Source organism: Dromiciops gliroides, chromosome X (assembly GCF_019393635.1).
Source record: "Dromiciops gliroides isolate mDroGli1 chromosome X, mDroGli1.pri, whole genome shotgun sequence".
NCBI classification, from domain to species: domain Eukaryota; kingdom Metazoa; phylum Chordata; class Mammalia; order Microbiotheria; family Microbiotheriidae; genus Dromiciops; species Dromiciops gliroides.
This window is the reverse complement of record NC_057867.1, coordinates 69,758,858-69,782,931: the sequence shown is the minus strand read 5'-3', so window position 1 is coordinate 69,782,931 and position 24,074 is coordinate 69,758,858. Positions and strand designations below refer to the sequence as shown.

The window sequence follows — 24,074 nt, the reverse complement described above, 5'->3', positions numbered from 1 at the left end:
TCAATCTCCTTTCTATCTCTTCCCGTTCTATATCTCTCATACACAAGCACACCCTCTTTACCAATCTCTTCTTTCTCCCTCTCTCTTTCTCCCCCTTCCTCCATCTCCTCTCTCCCTATCTCTCCTCTCTCACTCACTCAACACAAAAACACCTTCTCCCTTCTCTACCTCTCTCTTTTCTTCTCCCCTTTCTGTCTCCTGTCTCCCCCCACTCATACATTAACACTCTATATCTATTCCCTTTCTCTACTACTCCCACACACACTCTCTCCCTTCTCTCAGTCACACATAAACACTCTCCTTATCTCATTTCTCTCCCTCTCTACTTTCCCTATCTCTCTCCCTTTTTCCCCATCCCTCCCCCCCCCTCTCTCTCTCTCTCACACACACATACACACACACACACACACACACACACACACACACACACACTCCCTTATCTCTCCCCTCTCTTCCTCTCTCTATTTATCTAAATCTCCTCTCTTCCTCCTTTCCTTATGTCCTCTCTCTGACTCAGGCACACAAACACTTTCTCCTTCTCTCTCCTCTCTGTATCTCCCCCTTCTCTAACACTCCCAATCACCTACATACTCTCTTCCTGGCACTCACATAAATACTCTTATCTCCTTTTTCTTTGTATTTCCTCTTCACCCCCCCCCCCCCAACTCACACAGGTACTCTCCCTTCTCTACCACTCCCACACATACTCTCTCCCCACCCCCCAATCTTCTCTCTCACTTTATCCCTGTCTCTCTCACACACACAACCCCTATCTCCTCTCTCCATCCCTCCTTTCCCTATCTCCCCTTTCTCCATTCTTTCCCCATCTCTTCCTCTCCCCTTTCTCTCCTATGTCTCCCTCTGTCTCCCTATGTCTTCTCTCTCCCCCTCTTTCTTGCTCCTTTGCCCCCGTCTCCCCTCTCCCCCCACATACACTCCCTATTTCTTCTCTCCCTCACTTTCCCCTCTCTCATATATACTTGCACACAAATACTCTCTCCCTCTCTCACACACACTGATACACACACAGTTTCTCTGTCCCTCTTTTCCCTTTCTCTCCTCTCCCCCTATCACCTCTCTCCCAGTGAAGCTGCCCAGAAGGTTCCAAAGTTGCTCTTCCCTCTATGTACTTAATTCTTCAGTAGGACTCCTCAGGAGATTTGTAGTTTGGGTTGGGAAGGCGTGTGGGATTCTTTTAGTAGAAGGATGTTGGCAAGGGATTCTCTACTCCTATGTTAGCCATTTCCCCACCTGGAATAAATTTTTAAAACTGGAACTGAGATTATTCACAGAATTCCAAAATATCTCCATCAACACTATATTTAATTATTAGCAAAATTCTTCCTATCATCAAGCCTAACTATACCTTTTCTGGATGCCTTCCCTGCTTTCTCCTGACCTGAAGAGGATACCAGTGGGACAATAACAAATATGTGGAGGCAAGTGAAGCAAATTCCCACATTGGCCATGTCCAAAATTTGATGGCTCCTTCTACATTTTAAAGTCTATCTTCAGCCCACTGGTTAAGAATGCACCTTCTGCATTGGACACAGTAACAGCAATATTGTGTGATGATCGACTATGAATGACTAAGTTCTTCTCAGCTTTACAATGATCCAAGACAATTCCAAAGGACCGACAATGGAAAATGCTCTCCACATCCAGAAAAGAGAACTGTGCAATCTGAATTCAGATTGAACCATACTGTTTCTAAATTTTTTTGAGATTTTTCCCTTTTTTTCTGATTCTTACACAGCATGACTAATGTAGAAATATGTTAAATGTGATTGTATTATATCAGATTGCTTTCTGTCTTGGGGAGGGGGGAAATTTGGAACTCAAAATGTTATAAAAACAAATGTTGAAAACTATCTTTACATGTAATTGGAAAATAATAAAATACTTTTAAGATTAAAGAAAAAGAGTGTATTGGTGCCAATTCGACTGCTCAGGAGAGCTGATTGTTTTTTCCAAGTAACAAAATAGGCATACAATTTGCTATTTTGACCAAAATAATAGGGGAAAACCAAATGACCAAAAAATATCACAATGGATGAAAGAGGAAGTTGTTCAAAACTATTTTGTCAAAGTACATGTCAATCAGCAAATAATAATATACAAAATCTAAAATATTAAGATTATACTTAAGAATGAAATTTCAAGTTATATTTCTGTAACAAGTCCCTAAATTTCCCAAGTCTTTAGGAAGTTTTTAGGCCTCTGAGTCCTAAAACCTTCACTTTGAGACCTTAGAGCTGTAGTCCTCCAAGTTTAGGGCTATATGGTTCTTTTTTTTTTGCAGGGCAATGAGGGTTAAGTGACTTGCCCAGGGTCACACAGCTAGTAAGTGTCAAGTGTCCAAGGCCAGATTTGAACTCAGGTCCTCCTGAATCCAGGGCCAGTGCTTGGAATCCAGAGCTAGGTACTTGTTTCACCTAGCTGCCCTTTACTTTTTGAATTTTTTTTTCTATATGGTTCTTAAGCTATGCCTGTAACCCTACATTTTTAAATAGACAGATCTCTAGGCTTCTTGGTCTAGGGATTCACTTGTCTAGGACGTCTCTAATCCAAGGTTTCACACTTACGGACCTAGATAAATAAATTAAATCTGTAGCTCCAGCATTCTGGAAAGCAATCTGGAATTATTCCCTAACATCCAGTGATAAGACTAGTGTCTTCTGCCCCAAAGAGAGGCAAAAGCATCATCATATCCATAAAAATATCGATAGCAGCTCTTTCTGTAGTGTCAGAGAACTAGAAAATAATGAAGCTCTCATCCATTGAAAAATGACTGAACAAGCAATGCTATATGAATGTAATGGATTATTATTGTTCCATAAAGAATGATGAGAGATAGCGACAGTTGTAGAAAAACATAGACTTGTATACACTGATGAGGAGGAAAGGGAGCAGAACTAGAAGAACAACTTAGACATTAGTTACAACAGTGTAAAGATAAACAACTTTGCAAGATTAAAAAACTCTGATCAATGCAATGAACAACCAAGATTCCAGAGGACCAATGATGAATGTCACCTACCTTCTTGATAGTGGGCTCAATGACTTGAGTTGAAGAATGACACATACATCATTGTGTAGAGGCCATATGGGAATTTGTTTTCCTTGACTATGCCTCACTGTTGCCAAGGTTGTATTTTTTTCCTGCAGGAGTAGATAGGAGAGAAAAGAAGTACAATTTCATTAAGTAAGCAAAAGCTTGGTGACCTAAAATTAAATTTCTAAGTCTGTAGTTCCCTAGCTTTTGGACCTATGGAAAGAAGTCCAGGTATAAGCCATATACTTTCAGAGCTATAAGGATTGAGTCTCTGAGGTCACTAAGTGTAGAGACTTAAGTTTTATAGATTTCTAAGTTTCTAGGATTCTAATCTAACTCCACAGATTGAGATGTGAAGAAATAAGCCTAAATTTAGAAAAGCACCAATAAAGCTCCAAGACATTAGGCTTATAAGCCTTATTAGGCTTCAAAAGTTAAAGGAATGAACATGGGAAATGACATACACTCTAGGAAGGAGAGGGAGCTGTGGAGAGAGAAATAATAAATACTAGCTTACCTTGCTATAGCACAGAGATAGCTTCCAAAGCATATTATCTCATTGGAGGTTCCCATCTCCTTGGGGAGGTAGAGAACTAAGCTTGATCACAATGATACTAAGCTCAGGAATTGAAATCTCAAAGTAAAAAGGAGCCTAGAGAAGTCAGTCCCTAGCCTTAGGGAGTTAGAGACCTAAACCCCTCAGTTGTTTACTAGGTTTCCAAGCCTAAGTCCCAACTTAGAGGCCTATAGTGGGCATTAGTAAGGCACCACAAAGGTACTCCATTGCCATTAAGAGGTGATCAGTCTTTTCTTGATCTTTCCCCAATATTCAGGATGAGTTGGTCTCTAAATGGAGATTTGGGTAATAGATGTTGTTGTAACTCCAACAAAAAGTGAAAGCAGAGCCAGTCATACTACTTGCCTCTCAAAGTTGGATCATCAGAATTAGACAGCATACCTGTCCAGGTCACAAAATGATGGAGAAGGGGTCCAGAACATGACTGCCTCTCACATTCCTCCCAGGTCAGGGATGGGTCTTTTATATTCTGTCAACTCCTCTATAGTTTCAGAAGAAAGTTCTTCAGGAGCAGACACTTTTAGCAAAGTCCAGTTTGAACCTAAGAGAGAAGGGGAAAACTTCATTTATCTTCACAAATTGACTTCATAATCTGGCCTTGAAGGTTTGGGAATACTGCTTCACGTGGCAAGGGAAGTCTTTGTACTCATTCGGTAGCCTTGAGAGGTGGTGCTGTACTGGGCAGTTTCTCATAATTAGCCTAAGGATGACCCACATTCTGTAAGTAACCATGAAAAGCAGCTGTGTCCTCAGGGTACACAGTTTTCCCAACTCGAGTCCTCAGTATCCAGAGAACACCACTAGAAGAAACTAGTGTTGTCTTAGAATGGGGGACAGGCCAAGGCATCGTTACTGCACCATGAATCTACTGTAAGGACTGAGGGCAGTAATAGGTCACCCAGCCAGTACATGTCAGAGGTAGGACTTAGACCTATGGCTTCTTGACTCTAGGGCCAGATTTCTACCTACTCTGCCACATCCTATCTTGGGTGAAGAACTGTCAATATCTCTTTACCCTGGCACTTGTGAGGTGATGAGTGTCTATACTTCAAGCAAAACTCTTCCCCCTTTACCTGCAGACACCAAAGATCATCATAAACTATGATGAATGCAAATGTTTCTCCTACTTAGGAAAGGCCTCTTCCAAATGGTGGGGGGGGTGGAGTTTCTGTTTCAGGATCCAGTGTTACATATATTAAATTCCCTGAAGAAGCCTTAACTGTGAATCAGTGACCAGTCTTGGACTAGAAGACAACTCATTCAATGATAGGTAAAAGGCTGGGTTAACATTTGCCCAGAACAGGAAGTGCAAACTAAACCAGTTTGAGTAGGGACCCTAGCAGCAGGGGCCATTAAAAAGGCTCCATTTTAACAGGTCAAAATTCACCAACCATAGGACCTTTAAGTACATGGGGGCTCCCAGCAGTCAGAACTAGTTCTGTAGAGATTAGAGCTTCCAAATACATGTAAACAGAGAGGGAGGGGAGGGAGAGAGAGGGAGGAAGAGAGGAAGAGGGAGGGAGAGAAGGAGAGGGAGGGAGAGAGAGGGAGGGGGAGAGAGACAGAAAGACAGAGAGAGAGAGAGACAGACACAGACAGACAGACAAAGAGGGGGAGGGAGGGAGGATACTGTATTTGATATCTGTGCAAACACACCCTGAGGAGAAAGCCCAATGCAGAGAGCTGACTTAGCACCTTCCAGGCCAGCTGGTCCCTGGCCCAGCACATATCCCAAGGAGGTCCAAACTAAGAAGAAGAGCCTGATGGGAATGTGGAAGCCCAAGATATCTGCCCCTCCAGTGGGGAATGTCATCATCAAATAGGAAGAACAAAAAGGGGGTGGAAAGATTCATGTGAAGTGAGGCAGAGAGCAAAGAATAAAGAAGAATATTCACAGCCATTTCTAGAGTGCATTAAGATGTGCAGATAGCTTTCATTACATGCCCTGGCTCACACAGTGGAGAAGCATCTGAGGCAGGATTTAAATTCCAGCTTTCCTGACTTCCAATAACAGCTATGCTTGGCCCCACAGAAGAAATGGGAAAGCATAGCCTCTCCCTTTTCTTTTCAGAGGTGCAAGACATCACATCTATTGTCAGAATCAGCTGAAGTGTTGGTTAGATTGGCTGAACTCTTTCTTCCTCTTATTCTACTTGGTTAGAAGGGATAGCAGCACTCTGTGAAGTGAAATGGGGGAGGGGTATCTATTCCGAAATGATGGCGATATAGAAACAAAAGATAGCAAAGAATGTTAAAATGATAACAATGACAACAAACCACCAACTTTGACCTTCTGAGACCATATATGCTACTGTTTCCTTCTTCTTGGGTGATCTCAACATTCTATGACCACAGGAGATGATAGCACAGGGCCCGTTTAGAGAGGGTCAAATGCTAGGGGTCTCATTTCCTGATACATTGATATCAAGGGTTGGGGTTTCAAATTCCTATTTTTATGGAAACTAGCACTGCTTGTTGCATGCTGGGGAAAAGTAGCTTTGAAGTTATCAGAAAGGATTTTTAATCTAAATGATCTGGAGCAAAATAGTGCTGCCTGTTAGGATTACCCAGAGTACTTAGCTGTTCTGTTGCCCTTGTGGGTCAAACTTCAGTGTAAATAACTTTATCCAGAAGCAACTCTTTGGATGGGCCTCGGATCTGTCAGTGAAGCATTTGGATCCAATAAAAACAGGGTAGCTGCAGTGCACATGAAACTTAAATTCCCTGATTTCAAAAGTCCTGTTTTTGTTTTTAAATACACATATGTAAGCAAAAAGGCAGGCCCTTGACATTTCAGCCTCTGTGTTGTTTTCCTTCCCTTTGATCTGCCAAGCAAGTGAGAAATACTAGGGTGTCACTTGTCCCCATAGGTGAAAGTCAAATCATTATATGGTAAAGTGAACTGTGTGGAAAGAGATCCTGCCTCCCATCCCCCAAAGGCAGTGAAGTCTTCTCACATAGCTCAGTCTGGCCAACAACATGCCTCGGCCTGCTACTTGGGAGGGAAAATAACTATGCTTTATAGAGTTTTAAGTGCCCGGGAGTGGCCAGAGCCAGGTCATTGGTAATATAAAAAAGCAAAGTACCTTCTGAGTCCTGTATTTGTCCATTAGAACAGCTTAAAAGTAGAATGAGCAGCCTTAGGAAGCAGTTGGAAGATTTCTCATTGGGAGGGCTACAGAGCGAACGCCTTGTCAGATATCCTTTGTACTACATGCCCTCGGGAGGCCCTTTGGAACGCTTTGATTATTACTGGACCCTGGGCTCCCAATGAAAAGATAAAGGGGCCACATACCTAATAACTTATGTAGAAAAGCCAAATGGATGAAAAAGAGTTCGTGCCCAGACTATGGCATGCAGCGGAAGGGGGAATTCACTGACTGAGTCTACACAATCTGGGACACAACAATGACTAAGGCACAGAAGAGAGCAGGCAAACAAGGCAAATTGCATTTGGGAACAGGGACAGCACCGTTCACGGTCTCAGGGACTGTCAAACACAAAACCCCATTTTAAATGGCAGTGTTATTTATATCCCGGTGATGCACACATCTTAGAAGGGCAGTTTGCAATGAATGGCGTGACAGAGAGGTAGCATGTAGTAACTGGCTACTGCATAATGAGTACAAGACAGTCCTTGCCTCTGTGGATAGTACGGTGTAATTGTAGGAAGGAAAAAAAGTTCAGAAAGTTCGTCATAAAGATGGCATTTTGCGGGGCAGCTAGATGGCACAGTGGATAGAGCACCAGCCCTGAAGTCAGGAGTACCTGAATTCAAATCCGGCCTCAGACACTTAACACTTACTAGCTGTGTGACCCTGGGCAAGTCACTTAACCCCAATTGCCTCACTTTAAAAAAAAAAAAAAGATGGCATTTTGCATCCCGACTCAGCCATTAGTTCAGTTTGTTTCCTTGAGCAAGTCACTTCCCTCTCTGTAAAATGCAGGGGCTGCTGCAGTCTTCGATTCTGAAAGATTTCGCTTTCAGACATTCAAGATAAGTTTTGAGATTGCAGCACACCTGCCGATCTTTGTCTGCCAGCAAATCCAAAGATCCAGACCAAAACCAGCTCCACGATTTAATGGAAAGTGGCATCTTTAATACCCTTCAACTGACCAGAATATCCAGAGAACCCAATGTCCTGTTGTGAAGTCATTTGAATGATTTCTTTTGTCTCCATTGCCTGCTTGTCATTGCTCTCCCAGAGAGCCTTCCGTGATAAATGATTGGAAATGAGAAAGAAGTGAAAAAAATTCAGCAAAACCAAACAACTCTTTCAAAAATCTGATGCTATTATTCAATTTTCCACACCCATGGATTCCCACCTCTACAAAGGAGTATGTGTCAGGGGGAAGATTCTTATACTTATTTGAGGCCAAGCTTGTTCTTCATAATTCCTGTTATTTTAAATAAATGGGAGTTGGCTATATGGAGAACCAGAGAACATTTGTATTATCTTTCTCTCTCTCTCTCTCTCTCTCTCTCTCTCACACACACACACACACACACACGTACGTGAATTCTTTGCTCCACCCAATTTTGCAGCATCCATCTAGAAAAAATTGCCACCATCATCCAGAATAATTACTGTTCAACCCAACCTATAATGCTGGGCCTAGAACACTGAAGAATTTGTACAGTGCTGTGATCATGAAATACCAAGCTCTAAAGGTCTCTGATTGTTGATAGAGAAAGCTTCAAAAGCATTTTCTGCCCAAAATGTGAAGTCAGGCTCCTTGGCCAAGGTGAGTTGGCCTCTTCTCTCCACTAGTACTTGACATTTAAGAAGTGATCTCATACCCATCATCACTGTTAGAATACACAGTACTCAATTTCTGTATCTTAGACTGGGTGACAGTTTTTGTTTGTGTATGAAATAAAATATTCTCAAAATCTACTAAAATTTGAGGGCAGCTAGGTGGCCCTGGATTCAGGAGGACCGGAGTTCAAATCTGGCCTCAGACGCTTGACACTTACTAGCTGTGTTACCCTGGGCAAGTCACTTAACCCTCATTGCCGCACAAAAAAAAGATCTACTAAAATTCCACTTAATCATTGAATTCCTCTTGTCCAACATACATAGTAACCAGAGCTGATTTGTAGTTGAGACCTATAATTGTGATATAGAGTAGCCAAGGCATTGGATTTGCCTGTCTAGGGTCACCCAGTTAGTATGTGCAAGAGGCACGGCTTAAAAATACATCTTCCTGAGTCCAACATGAACTCCATTATGGCTGGCTTTATATTTTGTGTGTGTACACACATGTACACACACACATAACATGTATATGTAATGTTGTTCTGTCATTTCAGTTGTGACCCTGCCTCTTTGTGACCCTGTTTGGGGTTTTCTTGGTAGAGATATTGTAATGGTTTGCCATTTCCTTCTCCAGCTCATTTTATAGATGAGGAAACTGAGGCAAACAAGTTTAAGTGACTTGCCCAGGGTCACACAGCTAGTAAGTGTCTGAGGCCAGATTTTAACTCAAGCTGAGTCTTCCTGGTTCCAAGACCAGTGCTCTATCCACTGTACTATGGAGCTGCCCTATATATGTAATACATATGTGCATATTAAATAATAGCTGTCATTTATATGTAGTGCTTTACATTTTATATTAAAGGAAGAAGGCATACTAGCTACAATGAGATAATGGCATGGCCTTCTCTCTGTTCCAAGTCATTCAGTCAGAGTTGGAAGGGTCCTTAAAAATCATTCATTCCAAACTTCTCACTTTACAAACAAGGAAACCTAGGCCCCAGGAGGGTAAATGACATGTGACGAGTTAGTAGCAGGCTGGGAACAACCACCACAGATCTCCTGGTTTCAAGTCCCATGCCTTCTCTTGGGAAGAACCATTTCTCTTTGGACTGAGCACACCATCTCGCATTCTAGACAACTCCACAACTGGCAAAACTCACCAAAGAGTGTAAATGACCAAACACCATTAGCTATCTCCCCAAACTCAGGTTTGTCAAGTGTTTGTCAATAAGTGCAGTCACTGAAGAAGTGATGCTTTGGGAGCATGAGTTCCCCAGCACTGGCAAAGCGTGATGCACTTCAACTCTGTCAGGTGAATGACTCCACTGAGTTGGGGCACTACAGAAAATTGGAATCAAGAGCATGTCATAAATCTCTCCCTTCACACCTGGAACTTTTCCCCTTGATCCTGAGGTATGTTGTACACTTGCCGCTGAGAATGTCAGCATGCTGGGATCTTAAACATTCCAGAACATTTGCCATCATTACTACCAGGTGTGGGGCTCACCTCACTCAACATCCCTGGAAGCACAGAGTCAGCTTAGAGGTCAGAGTTGATTACCCAAGAGATTGCTCAACTCCCTTTATTACTAAGCAGCTGTATTTTATATCCCAAAGTAGTGCTTCAGCCTTGCTTTGGAATCCAGTTGAAATGGACCAACCCACATTTCTTGGAGGTATTGGACAAAGGTGGTTAATATACATGGATAAAAATAAAGGAAGCAAATATTTCTTGACTCATTTGGGGTCATCCTCCATTCTGCCCCATTCTAGGTAATCTTAAGAGCATAAAAGAGGCAAGAGAATTATAATATCAAAATTACATAGCAGAGCAGGAAATCCATTGATATATAATACAAGTAGTTCTCAGCATGGTGCTAATTTGTGGTGTGAACTTGAGCAAGTCGTTTTCCCTCCGACCCTCATTTTTCTTCTCTGTAACATAATTCTGTTTCTGCCTTTGGTAGGCCTAGTCCTCTCAAATTAGCAATCTCACCAAGTTTGCAAATATGACACTCCTGAATGAAAATAAAAGCTGATATTTAAGTGATTTGTGCTTTATATGCTTAGCTCATTTGAGTCTCCCAACAACCCTTGCAGTGATGCCCTATTATGAACTATGTTTACACATGGGGAAACTAATCCTTAGAAATATTAAGAGATTTGGCCACTTAGTAAACGGCAGAGGCAGGAACCAAACCCAGATAGTTTCCCATGAAGCTCTTGTGAATATTCTTGGAGCTTCAGTCAATCATGTTTATTATGTGTGAATGTACTCCTTGACCACTTTGAGGCATTCATACCTATGAGCCATTGTTGTGGCCAATAAAGAGTTTATCTTGCCCAGTTTATGCAAGAAATTCACTAGTAAAGGTATTTAACAGTCACGAGTCAAGTAGCATTGTAAGAAAAGGCCTCCAACTATAAAGGACTTGTTGAAATTCTGCTAAAAATGAAAGAACAACGTGAAGTTACTATAGCATGGGTCAAATGAAAACAGTTATGAATATCAGGAGAGCATTCATTTATTATAGGTCAATTTCACAGACATTCTCCGCTCCACAACAGGGAGATCACACTTCAAAGAAAGGAATTCAAATTTCACTTTATGAAAACCTTATAGATGAAAATCCCATCTTAAAAATCAAATACAGGAAGAGCAAAGACCAAAAGGGTTTCTGCAGGGTTCAGAAGGGCCTGCCTGGCTGTCGCATTCCTCTATCAGTGGTGTTTATTTGTGTGTGATGGGTCGTGGTGCAGGGTTAGTATCCAGATAAACTTTAAAGTAAGCTCAGTGTAGCAGTACTGCCATGTGTCAGCTGTGGGACCTTCAGAGGAGTATTTCCCTACTCAGAATCTCAGTCTCCTCTTCTGTAAAAGGAGAAGGGAAGGCTAGATAATCTTGTAAAGACTCTTCCAGCTCTGGGATTGTGTGAGAAACTGCAAAGATGCTACCTAGTCAGAAATGATAAGAACACATATCTAAAATTGCCACACATGCCAATGGGATTTTCCTGAATAAGAGGCATTCTTCCCATTTGTATAGGACCCGTGTTCTTTACCCGAGCATCTGAGTGGGATCTTCACTGTGGTTTTATCCTAGAATGGAAGGAGGAGGAAGAGGCTGAGAGGGTCCAACCCTCTCATTTAATAGATGCAGAAACAGACTCAGAGAGAGGGCAAGAACAGTGCCACATGGAGCATTCTTTACCTGCTAATAGTAACAATTGTTATTACTGTAAAAGTTAGAAAACTGACCTCTGCACTTTGTAAGATGGAAAGAACAGCTAGATCACTTCAAGTAATCCCACAGTGGGTCTCTTCTGGAAGCATCACACTTTTGAGGGGGTTCAGTGTGTGGTTCTTAGCAAAGATCTAAAAGAGGGGGAGGGAGCTCATAAAGACATTACCACTCCCCCTCCCCGAAGCACAGTGACCACAGAGAGATCAGTACTGTCCCACCAATTTGTGCCTGCCTCCTCACTATGAGGAAAATATGGGACAGGAACAGGTCCATTTTCACACACAAGTCTACGGCAGTGAGCAACTTTCCATTGCCCCAACTGAAAGATGCAGAGATGGTAGAACCCCACTATTATTTTTGTTTACTGTAAATTAAAAGCATTTAATTTGAAAGACCAAGATGCAGCCTCCCCCTCCCAATGAATTCCATGCACATTAAGATATTATGTGGGGGGCGGCTAGGTGGCGCAGTGGATAAAGCACCGGCCCTGGATTTAGGAGTACCTGAGTTCAAATCCGGCCTCAGACACTTGACACTTACTAGCTGTGTGACCCTGGGCAAGTCACTTAACCCCCATTGCCCTGCAAAAAAAAAAAAAGAAAGAAAAGAAAAGATATTATGTGATCTCTTGAAACATGCAAGACAGATACCTTTGTACAAGACTCTGGTTATTAATATCAAGAGATAATTTAATAGCAAAGACACATAGGATACCCTGAAGTATATGCAATTGTGTGTGTGTGTGTGTGTGTGTGTGTGTGTGTGTGTGTGTGTGTGTGTGTGGAGCTATCCTTGGCAGAGTTCAAATGGAAGAAGGATTTCCTGTAGATGGTGACATTCTCCAGATGCTCTTGTTTGCGGAAGGCTTTTTACTAATTATGTCAAGGCCAGGAATGCTATAGAGCCTTCTGTCAGATGCACAAAAGGGGCCAGACTAAAATGTACTAGGGAAATATTTACCAAAATAAATAAAAACACAATACAATGTAGATAATGTTAATTTGTTATTTTCTAAGTCACTACACAGGCCTTCAGGGATCTGTTTCTATTCGAATTTGACATCTTGGCTCTAGAGTCTTCTCTTTGAGAACTGAAGGACAGGGACAGGGAACAGACTTGTTATTTCAATGAAAGAGAGTGCTTCCAGATGAGCACACTCCCTCTACCAAGATAATCTGGCACCTTCTCTGCAATTTATAGCCTTAGAGGTTGAGCGATTTGTCCAGGGCCACAAATATGACAGGAAAGGCTTGAACTCAGATCTTCCTGTCTTCGAGATTACCTCTCTATTCACTGTATGCCACACTGAGAGATGCATTCAGAGAGATCCTCATGCAGAAAAAGAATTTAGCCTACTTAGCCACTCATGAAAAATTGAGTGAACAAAGGATGCCCATAATCCTGATGATGGTACAGAGTTGAATGGACAACTCACAGAGATGCTCCATCACTATATACATATATATATATATATATATATATATATATATATATATATATATATATATATATATATATATATATATATATGTGTGTGTGTGTGTGTGTGTGTATCTATAGATATCTATATATCTATATAGATATAGATATAGATATCTTGGATGGTATAGGACAAAGATGGCTTGTCCTTTGGAAGTTGAGTAGCATTTTCTTTTTTTTTGTTTTTGTTTGTTTGTTTGTTTTGGTGAGGCAATTGGGGTTAAGTGACTTGCCCAAGGTCACACAGCTAGTAAGTGTCAAGTGTCTGAGGCTGGATTTGAACTCAGGTCCTCCTGACTCCAGGGCAGGTGCTCTATTCACTGTGCCACCTAACTGCCCATGAGTAGCATTCAATGATACCAAGCTTCTCTGTGAAATAAAACTCCATCTTCTTAACAGTGACATCTTTCTAGAGATGCTTATGGCTACAAATCATAAAATTATTCCATGCTTTCTGAAAAATCAACACCAATTTATCCAAAGGGCAATCGAGAGGTACAGGATGGATGTAATTGTGCTATTGCATATTTCCCACAAAAGAAAAGATATCAAAGAGATGTCTAACCACACAAAAGGAGCTGGGACAGCCATGGAGGTGTCAGAGGTGACAAACTGTTTATCACAATGATCCCCATGTTATGTCAAGAGGCTTTGAGGAAGGCCCTAAGCCTTTTAGGCACTCCCCCATAGAGGATACCCAAGAGGATTCCCACAGGCTAAGAATGCTCAATGAATGGGGTTCTGGGAAAAATGAGATCACAGATTCACTAATCATTAAATTGAGACCAATAGGAAGTCAACATAGTACCGCAACAGCCATAAAAACTCATTTAGAGGCACGTTGTTGTTGTTGTTGGTGGTGGTCCTTCATTCTCAAAGAGGACCATGACATGGGGAGGTGATGTCATGATTTGCAGTGAAGTGGGTTTAAATGAGGGAGGTCTGTGCTAAGTCACCAACCTCACTTTCTCCTCCAGAGCCATCTGGGTCCAGTGGCAAGATATATATCAGGATGACTAGAGATGGCCCCAGATAGTCATCCAGGCAATTGGGGTTGATTTGACCAGGGTCAAACAGCTAGTAAGTGTCTGGGGCTGGATTTGAACTTGGGTCCTCCTGACTCCACAGCCAGCGCTCTATCCACTGCACCACCTAGCTGCCCAGAGAGAAAGAGGTTCAGACCAAGGGTTGTGATGGTCTCCTTGCATCTTGCCTTGGTCAGACCATATCTTGAAAATTGTCTGCTCTGAGAGCTCCTTTCAACAAGGTATTAGGTAATGTCTACAACCGACGAGCTGGAATGCATTTGGGGACAACCAACATGGTGTCTAGAGGGCAGGGTTCACTGGAAGGAATTAAAGAAAAGAAGACTTGGGGGAAGGAGTGGGGATGATAGTTGTATTCCAATGCTTGAAGAACTATCACATAGAAGGGGTTCCCCCTCCACATTTCACTTCCCTCAGCTGTTATGCCTTCCATCATATCAGAAAAGGTGGCCCTTTTTCTTGACAAGACTAATCCCTTTCCATGCACAAATAATCCCATTTCCCCCTTGTCTTCTCCAGGTGACTGCTCCATCTAAACATTTTCAACCTTCCCCTGATCCCTGGCTGCTCCTCTGCTGCTTCCAAACATACTCTCATCCTTAAAAAGCCTTCCCTTGACCTCATCACCCTCCCTTGTCATCCTCTATCTCCCCTCCCTTCTATGGCTCTTCCTCTCTTTGCAATGATCTGCGATTTAGATTCCAAACTCTTCATTCTTCTTGTCCTCTTTGCATCCTCTGACACTGAGGATCACCCTCCTCTCCACTTTCCTTTCTGAGAGAAGACACTCGTGTCTCCTGGTTCTCCTACAACCTGATCAACCACTCCTCCTCAGTCACCTTTGCTGAATCTTCATCCAGGTCACAGCTCTCTTCTTAGCCTCCTTCTCTTCTCCCTCTATACTACCTTGCTTGGTGATCTCCTTGGCTCTCATCATCATCTCCTTATGCAGCCCTCACCTCTCTCTTGACTTCCATTCTCACATCACCAACTGCCTCTAGTCCATCTGTTCTGATGGCATCTTAAACTCAACATGTCCAAAACAGAACTCATTATCTTTGCCTCAAACTTTCCCCCTCTTCTGACCTTTTCTAGCAGTGTGGAGGCCACCCCCCTCTTAGTCATCCCACACGCACAACCGAAGTGTCATCCTTGATTCTTCATTCCCACTCACCCCATGTAGCCCATATGTTGCCATATACTCCCCCTTCTAACTCTGCAGCATCTCTCATATCCCTTCCCTTCTGTCCCTTGACACAGCTACCACCCAGCACAGGCCCTCATCACCTCCTACCTGGACTGTTCTATCAGCCCGCTGCTTGGTCTCCCTGCCTTAAATCTCTCCCAAATACCTAGTCCATCCTCCTTCCACTCAGTTACCAAGGTGATCTGGTTAAAGTGGAATTTTCACCATATCACCCACCCCCAACACACACACACACACACACACACACACACTCAAACACTCACATTCACACACACACACTCACACTCACACACACTCTCAACTAGAGTGTCTCCCTATGACCCCTAAGATCAAATATCAAATCCTTTGGCTTTGAAAGTCCTTTCCAACCTAACTCCCTCCCTCTCCCTTTCCTGCCTTGCTAATACACTCCCCCCCCCCCACAATACACTCTATAACCCTGTGAGCATCTGTACTGTTCCTCTCACCGGACACTCCATTGCCCATTCATTCTGTGCCCTTTCCCTAGCTGTCTCCCATGCCTGGAATGCTCTCCCTCTCCCTTTCTGCCTTCTGATTTTCCTGGCTTCCTTCTAGCTTCTACCAAAGGCCTTTCCTGCCCGCCCCCCCCTTCCCCCCCTCCCCCGCCCCGGCCCTTCTTCAGAGATTACCTCCCATTTACCCGTATAGCCATTAGAATGGGAGCTTTTGCAAGGCAGTGACTGCTTACAATTTTCTCTGTGTGCCTAGGGTGTAGCACAATGCCTGGCATGTAGTAAGCACTTAATGCATGCAGGGTGAGTTGTTGGTGATTGCTAGCATGGGGAGTCATCCCCGTGATTAGTTTGAATGGCTCCAAACTGTCCAAAAATATTTCCACTTGTTATAATACCTGGATTTCTATGGAGAAATTCAATCTTTTACCCATTAAGTGGCAAGGTTTGCTCTCCAAGGTGCCTTCTTACTCTAATAACCTATGTTCTAAGATTCCCGATAATCTTCTATGGTCTTAATGGATTTTCATTCTCCCAAAGTTACCTATTAAAATGCAAATGCTCCTAGAAGAACTAACATTGTGAAAAATAACAGTAACTGACATTTTTATGCTGCTTTAAGGTGTGCGAAGCACTCTACATACATTATCTCCTCTTAGCCTCACAATCACCCCAAGAGCTAAGTAAGCACTACCTCTCTCATCTTCGGGACCAGAGAGGTAAAGAGACTTGCCCACTGCCACAGAGATCAGAAGGGGGTAGTAAAGACACAGGCACCCCAAAGTAGCACCATTCTGCCCAGCAATTTATGCCAAAGGAAAACGGTGGAAAGAGGATATAAATGCCAGGCCTCTGTGCTTTCAAGTTTAGTGGGAGAAAGTTGAGAAGAGCTGGGTGATGGCTCAGGAAGCTAAGCCAACAATTGTAGCCTCCAAAGGCTTTCCAAGTCTTTTCCTGTTTCTAACAGTGGACTTCACTGTTCTGTGTCTTTTGAGCCTCAACTTGAATGACCATGACCTAAAGTACCCCACAATCCCGATGCCTTCTGGCCTCTGGATCTCATATAGTATCCTAATGGAGATCCACATTAGAAGTGAGAGCAAATGCCCAGTAGGAGAATCACTAACTTGCAAACAAGCTACAGCCAACAAGATAGACTAATGCAAAGCCATTGATGGGACATCGCTATGTTCCTAGCACAGGACCCGCCAAAGTATAAGGGCTAGAACCAAGGAAGTTCAAGTGGTTCCCCACTGGTTTCTCACTGCCCTGCTTTTCACTCTCTCCCTCCATATCCTCGGACACCAAATGCTTAATGCTACCCCAACCCTGCTTACAGGGAAGAAAAGGTAGGGGGTGTCATCTGATAACCTTCCTTACAATGAACTCTTCTCTCTTTTTCAGGCCATCAGTACTGTAGAGGACCGTGGAAGAGTCATGTACTCAAACTCTCATACGGTTCAACCCTCTCGGATGGGACCTGACTAACCCATGGTCAAACAGACATTAGCAGGAAAGAAAGCACTGGAGCCTAGGCCACCCTTCCTCTCCATTGTAAGTGCTCACTGAATGACACATCATGATGCAATGATGCTTCCTTCAAAACAACAAGAACCACAGATCCCCCCATTTAGCCCAGGGTAATGTGACAGTTGTTAGACTCATGGGATCATAAAATGCAAGCAAACGGTAGCCCCTTTTATGGCTGCCCTGAGCTACACAACTTTTGTACCTTCTTGCCCAAATGCCTGTATGATTACAGCCTCCTTTCTTCCTGCTTTTAGGCTTTGCCTTGGGTTGGTCCTTTTGGCTCACCATATGCCTCTAATGCATGAAGGTGAATATAGACAGGAAGAGATTGTGCCCAACAAATAACAGAAATGAAAAGCCAAACTCTCCCAACAAATGGTCTAAAGGCTGGCTTTGCATGCCCTCAGGCAAATCCCATCACCTCTCTTGACCTTAGGTTGAGAAGGTATGACTGCCTGGCTTCTGAAGCTGCCTTCCAGCTCTAACATTCTGTCATCTCCTACCAAGATAGGTTTCCCAATAACTTCCTAAAGCAGGTAGGGAATCCCTTCTGATATAAGACAGATAACAAAATGGTAGAGCCTTTCCAGTTAACCCTCCCATTTTAGACATGTGGAAACTGAGGTGAAAGGATCTGTTCGAGGTCACACCCAAGTTAGTGGCACAGCCAGGACCAAGACTCAGGCTACACACACACACACACACACACACACACACACACACACACTTATACCTGTTCTTTTTCCTCACTGTGACCTGTAGGCCCCCCCGCCCCATTCTGTATTCTCTTGGCCACCATCTCTGTTCTGGCTTCACTTTCTTCCCCTTCAAAGTTTGCACTATCCTCTCCTCTCAGATCTCTCATCCTCTGATCTTGTTGTCCCTATGCCTGGCCAAATCCCGTATCATCCTTTGCCGTCTGTCTCCTCTAGTTCTACTCAGTGGATTGCTGTGCAGTGCTGATAGAAGTCATGTGACCATTCTGAGGTGGTACAATCTGAAATGGGCCATCACTGCAGTAAGGCCATCCCTTTTATCTTCCCTAATGTTTTCCTCTTTCAAATTTCCCACAGCTACTAGTCTGATCACTTCAGTCTATACTCAATCCAAGTCTATCACCCCTCCCATGCAACATAAGCCCTTGCCTCCTACCTGTCTGACAAAACAGAAGCTATTTAGAAGTGAGCTCCCTTTCCTACACTACTCAGTCCCATTTCTCTCCTCTTTTGCCTCAGTCTCTGATGGAGAGGTGGACCCTTTCCTTATCAAGGCCAACCAATCCACTCCCATCTTCTCCAACAGCTTGCCCTGGTCATCATCCGTATCCATTTGACTCTTATCTTAAATCTCTGCCTAGCTAATATTTCCTTCCTAGCTATCAATAAACATGTGAAGATCTCCCCCCCCTCATCACTTGGGGTCAAAAGCCACAATACACCTCTCTCTTCCCCCTAAATATAGCCAAAGAAGTCCCAGACACACTCAACTGAATCCATCAAAAGAGTAGCAGTATGTTGTAAAGGATTTCCCTCTACTCCACAACAATGTAATCATTGTGATTTGATTCTAATGGATGCACAAGAATGCTGGCTATCGACTCCAGAAAGGACTTTCAGGCCATAAGTGCTAAGAACTATGTTACCCCTTGCCCATGTGTATCCTACCTGTGTGCCTCACTACCACTGGCCTCTAAGTTTGACCATACTCTTGACCACAGACATTATGCGTATTTGTGGAAGAGTATACTACAGGTTTGGGGGTAGGTGAGGGATGTTTTATACCAACTGTTTTCACTATATGGTCCTAGTAAATGCTTTTGCTAAAAGCTAATAAAGTCTACTAGCTGATTGGTAATGGAAGTCCACCTGTGGTGGGGGTACAACACCTAAAGATTCCAAGGTAATCCACACTCTGTTAGGCCCTGACCTTAAGTGTGAGTTCAGTCATAATTTTCCACTCAAACTCCTCTGAGAGTCCCAAACTCGTTGTGTCCAAAACAGAACTCATTAACTTTCCCTTAAAACACACCTTCTTCCTATCTTCCTTAATTACATACATCAAGAGTAGCAACATGCTTTCAGTCACCTAGGTTCAAAACTTTGAAGTCATCTTGGGCTCCTCCTTTGCTCTCACCTACCATATCCAACCAGCTGTCAATCTTTGATACTTCTATACCCACAATACCTCTTGTATCCCTTGTCTCTATGCCTTGTTCTGGGCTGCCTCCAGTTTCTTCCCTTTCTAATCTATCTTCCATAGAGCTGCAGACTGATCCTCCTAAGGCACAGCCATGAACATGTCATTCCTCAGCTCAGAAACCCCCAGTAGCTCCCTATCACCTCATAGGATCCTCTCTTTGGAATTTCAAACCTTTGCCAAATGGCTCCAGCCTCCCTTTCCAAGCTGCTCCCACAGTCCTCCCCTTCATGCACCTGGCACTTCAGCCAAACTGTAACAAAACATTCCATAGCTCATCCCTGAGTCTGTACACATGCTGTCTCCCATGGGAGCTGATATGTGCTCCTTTATTATATGGGAAAATCCCTAGGCTTTAAGAGGCCAGATGACCAGGGGTAAAGGTCATGTTTTACCTAGGCTTAGCCCAGATACCTGTAACGGAGACAGAGGTATGTCCTTTCACTTTCAAACATACCTTCTTCTGGGATGTCACGGAGAGCTTGAGAGGAAGTAGGTGGTTTCCAATTTGCTTGGGTGTGTGGAATTTCACTCTGCAGTCCTGCGAGTAGGAGACTGGATGTACCTGAAACCCTAAATACAACCGTCTTCCTTAGATTGGGTCCCAGCCTTCTAATACTGTTGCTTTTTAAATTGATTACACATTTTCTAATGTGGTAGAAACTGCAGGGAAACTAGATTCCTATCTCTTACATAGTTATTAAACTCAATAAGAGGTCTGATGCAACAATGGGGGTTTAATTAACATGTTATCACTTGGCTAAATTTTAATTAAATGTTCATTTATAAACACCCCAAGTGCTATTCAAATTAATATAGATTTGCCTCTTTAAAAATCTCTTTACATTTTCATTTTTTCTGGTTGACATATATGTGTGTATACACACACAAATATACCTGCATATACATATAAATATATATGTACTTATATACCATATTTAGGGCTTTAGGCTACAGTAGGATTTATAATCAATTATTAAGGCATTGCATATCTCTGATAATCCTAACAACATTTCTCATTGATGTCTCTAGTCAAGTTGTCTTACAAAAGAGCAAAGTTTCCCAGATGCATAAGATAATACAGCCAAATAAAATGTGTCTTAAGCACCCTAATCAAGGGCCTGCCCATCTCCTAATTTAGCATCATCACAGCTTTAGAGCCAGAAAAGACCTTAGAGATCAGAGGTCATCTTGTCTAACACACAGAGACCCAGAGAGATTCACTGATTATCTTGTACAAGGTCACACAGGGAATGAGTGGTACAACTGAGATTTGACATCAAACCTTCCTGACTTCAGGCCCAGCACTCTATCTAGTGCACCACCTAACAGCCTCTGAAATAGAAATGGGGGCCACTAAACCATACATAAAGATCTCTTCTGTTCACATATTGACTTAGGAAATTATATTACTATTATCTATGTTTTATTGTATCTTTATTTTGTTATATATTTCCCAATTACATTTTTAAAAAATTTTATTTTTTTGTGGGGTGATGAGGGTTAAGTGACTGCCTAGGGTTAAGTGTTAAGTGTCTGAGGCTGGATTTGAACTCAGGTCCTCCTGAATCCAGGGCTGGCACTCTATCCACCTAGATGCCCCCACCCCCCGCAATTACATTTGAATCTGATTTGGGCCACACTGGGGAGTGTCATGAGCTGAAGCAGCCATAGGCTGGGTATTTTACACTCAAACCTCTAACCCCTTAGTCCATTGCCAATCATATTTTGCCACATCCCAACCATGCTGACTGAGTCCATGGAAGTTTTGTTATCTAATCTCAACTAGGCCCTAATTGCAGCAAGGCAATTGCCTTTCCCCTCTCTAATTAATTCACTATTTTTATTGACTGGTCCAAATGTTTTTATCCTTCTCCAAGGTTCCCTTAGCACCACCATCCATTCAGTTGAAGTCCTTGTTTCATGCTTCACTGAAAAAAGTGAGTCCATTCACCGCTATCTCCTTCTATCCTACTCCTCATCTCACTTCATCAGGATATCTTCCTCTTTCATTCTTATATTGAATAAAGCAATTTTCCTACATGTCCTCTTGATCCCATTCCCTTCCATCCTTTCCTCTGCTGAGCATGTCCCATGTTACCAATTGCCCTTTGGACACCTCCAATTCCATGTCAAACTCATCATGTTTAAAAGACAACTCATTATCCTCCCCTGCAAATCCTCCTCTCTTCTAAACTTCCCTATTATTGTTGAGAACACCACTCTCCTCCCAATTACCCACAATGCCTTCTTCTTAACTCCTCATTCTCACTCATCACATATCCAATCCAATAGCCAAGTTTTGTCTATGTCTTCTCCACGGCTCTCCAGTCACACAGCCGCCACCCTAGCTCGCGACCTCATCATCTGTCTCTTTATTCAGCTGCCACAATGATTCTCCTAAAGCATAGGTTGGACGATATCACCCCCCCCCCCAATAAAATCTAATAGTGCTTTCCTATTCCCTTCAGGATCGAATATTAGCTCTTCTCTTTGACATTAAAAGCTCCTCATAACTTGGCCCCTTCCTTGTCTTAGACTTTACTTCTTTCATGCTAGGCTGTGGTTCATGGCCTTCCCACAGTGTTCTACTTGCTCTTCCTCACATGAGACACTGCCCCCTTCCAGCTTTCTTCCCCCTCCTCAGCACTGCCTCTCAGCCTCTCTGCATTTTCTAAAGCCTCCCCTTAAATTCTATCTCCAGTAGGAAAGCTTGCATTGCCCCCACCACCACATGCCATGTTTTCCCCTCTTCCTAGTTCTTTCCATGTTATCCCCTCTTCCATTAGAATGTGAGCTTCTTGAGGACAAGGAGTGTTTTTGCCTTTCTTTGTATCTCTGGCACTTGGCACAGTGCCTGACACTTAATAAATGCTTGCTTAATCCCTAACTGACCCCACTGAGCTCAAACTGGATACGTGACTTTAATTTTCAAAGGTTATACTGCAAAAAAAAGTTCAGAGTAACCCATCATTCATCTCATGCAGCTATAACTGGGGAGAATTCTTAACTAAAAAGGGCCAGAAGAGACTATAAAGATGAACTTGCCCATTGAGACTGCATAAAACTAAAAAGCTTTCACACACATCATACCCCCATGCCCACAAACATCTTGCTGATAAGGTTTCCAAGACTGGGACTACCTCGTGATGACTGGCTAATGAGGGGCAGACTGGAAGATCAAACATATACAACAAGAATGGACCTTTAAGGGCGCTTGGTCCATATTGACTGGAACTATGGCGGCCCAGTACTTTGTGATCATCATTCCCAAACCATCCACCTGAACCCCACTCACCACCACCACCACCACCATCACCATCACCATCACTACCACCACCACCACATGATAATCTGCACCCCTCTCATCCCAGAATCTGGACTTGGATAAGTGATCTTTTGTCTTCCTTTGCCCAGAACCAGGACTCCGTATGCAAACCATGCTGCCTCCACCTTACCCCATTTTGTAGCTCCCCTTTATGTGTTGACTTCCTCCATCAGAATATAAGCTCCTTAAGGGGAGAAGCTTAGTAAAGGACTTGTTACATAATAAACACTTAATAAATGCTTGATTTCTCTTTCTAAGAGGAACCTGAAGCCCATGGAGTTAAGTGACTTGAACAAAATCAGTATATCTAAGGTGGGCTTTGAACTCGTCCAAGCCCAGTGCTCTGTCCTCTACATCATGCTGCTTCTCATTGAGCATCTCATGTTTTCAGGCAGTCTAGCAATCAAGTACTAGCTTCTGACATCAGATGGGTTCAGATGCACTCAGGGAAAATGGCCTAAGCACTAAGCAGCCTCCACTGGTATGTGTCAAAGTGAACTGTGAAATGTGGACCACAGCAGGAGTAGGAGGGCTAGAAGAAAAGGGCTTTTCTCCCTCCTCAATCCTATAGGATAAGCAAGAGAAGCACAAGGCAGACCTGAGAGGGAAGTTCTGGGTGCTACATTCTTCTGCCTTTCTCTTTTCTCTTCTGAACAGATCAAAACGGGAAATTGCTGAAAAGGGCCTTTCCATGCTTGAGACATGCCTGAGACATACCACTAGCCATGGCACTGATAAGAGTCCTTGCTAAGATACTTGATAAAAGTACATGCCAGAGGGAGACACATGGGGCCTCTGTGCACTTGCCAGGATGTAGTTACTTTGCTCAGAGGATGAGGGTTGTAGAGTACTGGCACACCAGATCTCGACCAGCAGAATAAACTCTGATCATGGAGCCTAGATCATGCCAAGGGACGTAAAAGGAAAGAAAGGAAGGCTCAGAACCTTTCACTGAACTCTGGGCAAGGAAGCAAAAGCAGAATGCGTCAAAGCTAGACAGACTACTACCACTGGGCATATTCCTTCTCTCTCACCACTCTTTATATTGGTTTGGAAACATTTATCATTTCAAAAAATACCTGTTTTGTTTATTGAAATAATAAATTCATTTTTCTTTATAATGAGGGGGACTGAATGCTCAAGAAGACGACCAACCTTGATTCTAGAGACTTCGTGATG

The 24,074-nt window shown here is 43.0% G+C and overlaps 1 long non-coding RNA gene across 1 annotated transcript in view; it reads right to left on the bottom strand.

Moving 5' to 3' along the window:
* Positions 1-989: 989 nt before the first annotated feature.
* Positions 990-24,074, bottom strand: part of LOC122733735 — a 103,759-nt gene continuing 80,674 nt past the window's right edge. Inside the window, exons 2-4 of the long non-coding RNA XR_006353948.1 lie at positions 4,014-4,173; positions 3,041-3,162; positions 990-1,251 (exon numbers count right to left, since the gene is read on the bottom strand). This is a non-coding gene — a long non-coding RNA (uncharacterized LOC122733735). The remainder of the gene's footprint in view (positions 1,252-3,040; positions 3,163-4,013; positions 4,174-24,074) is intronic.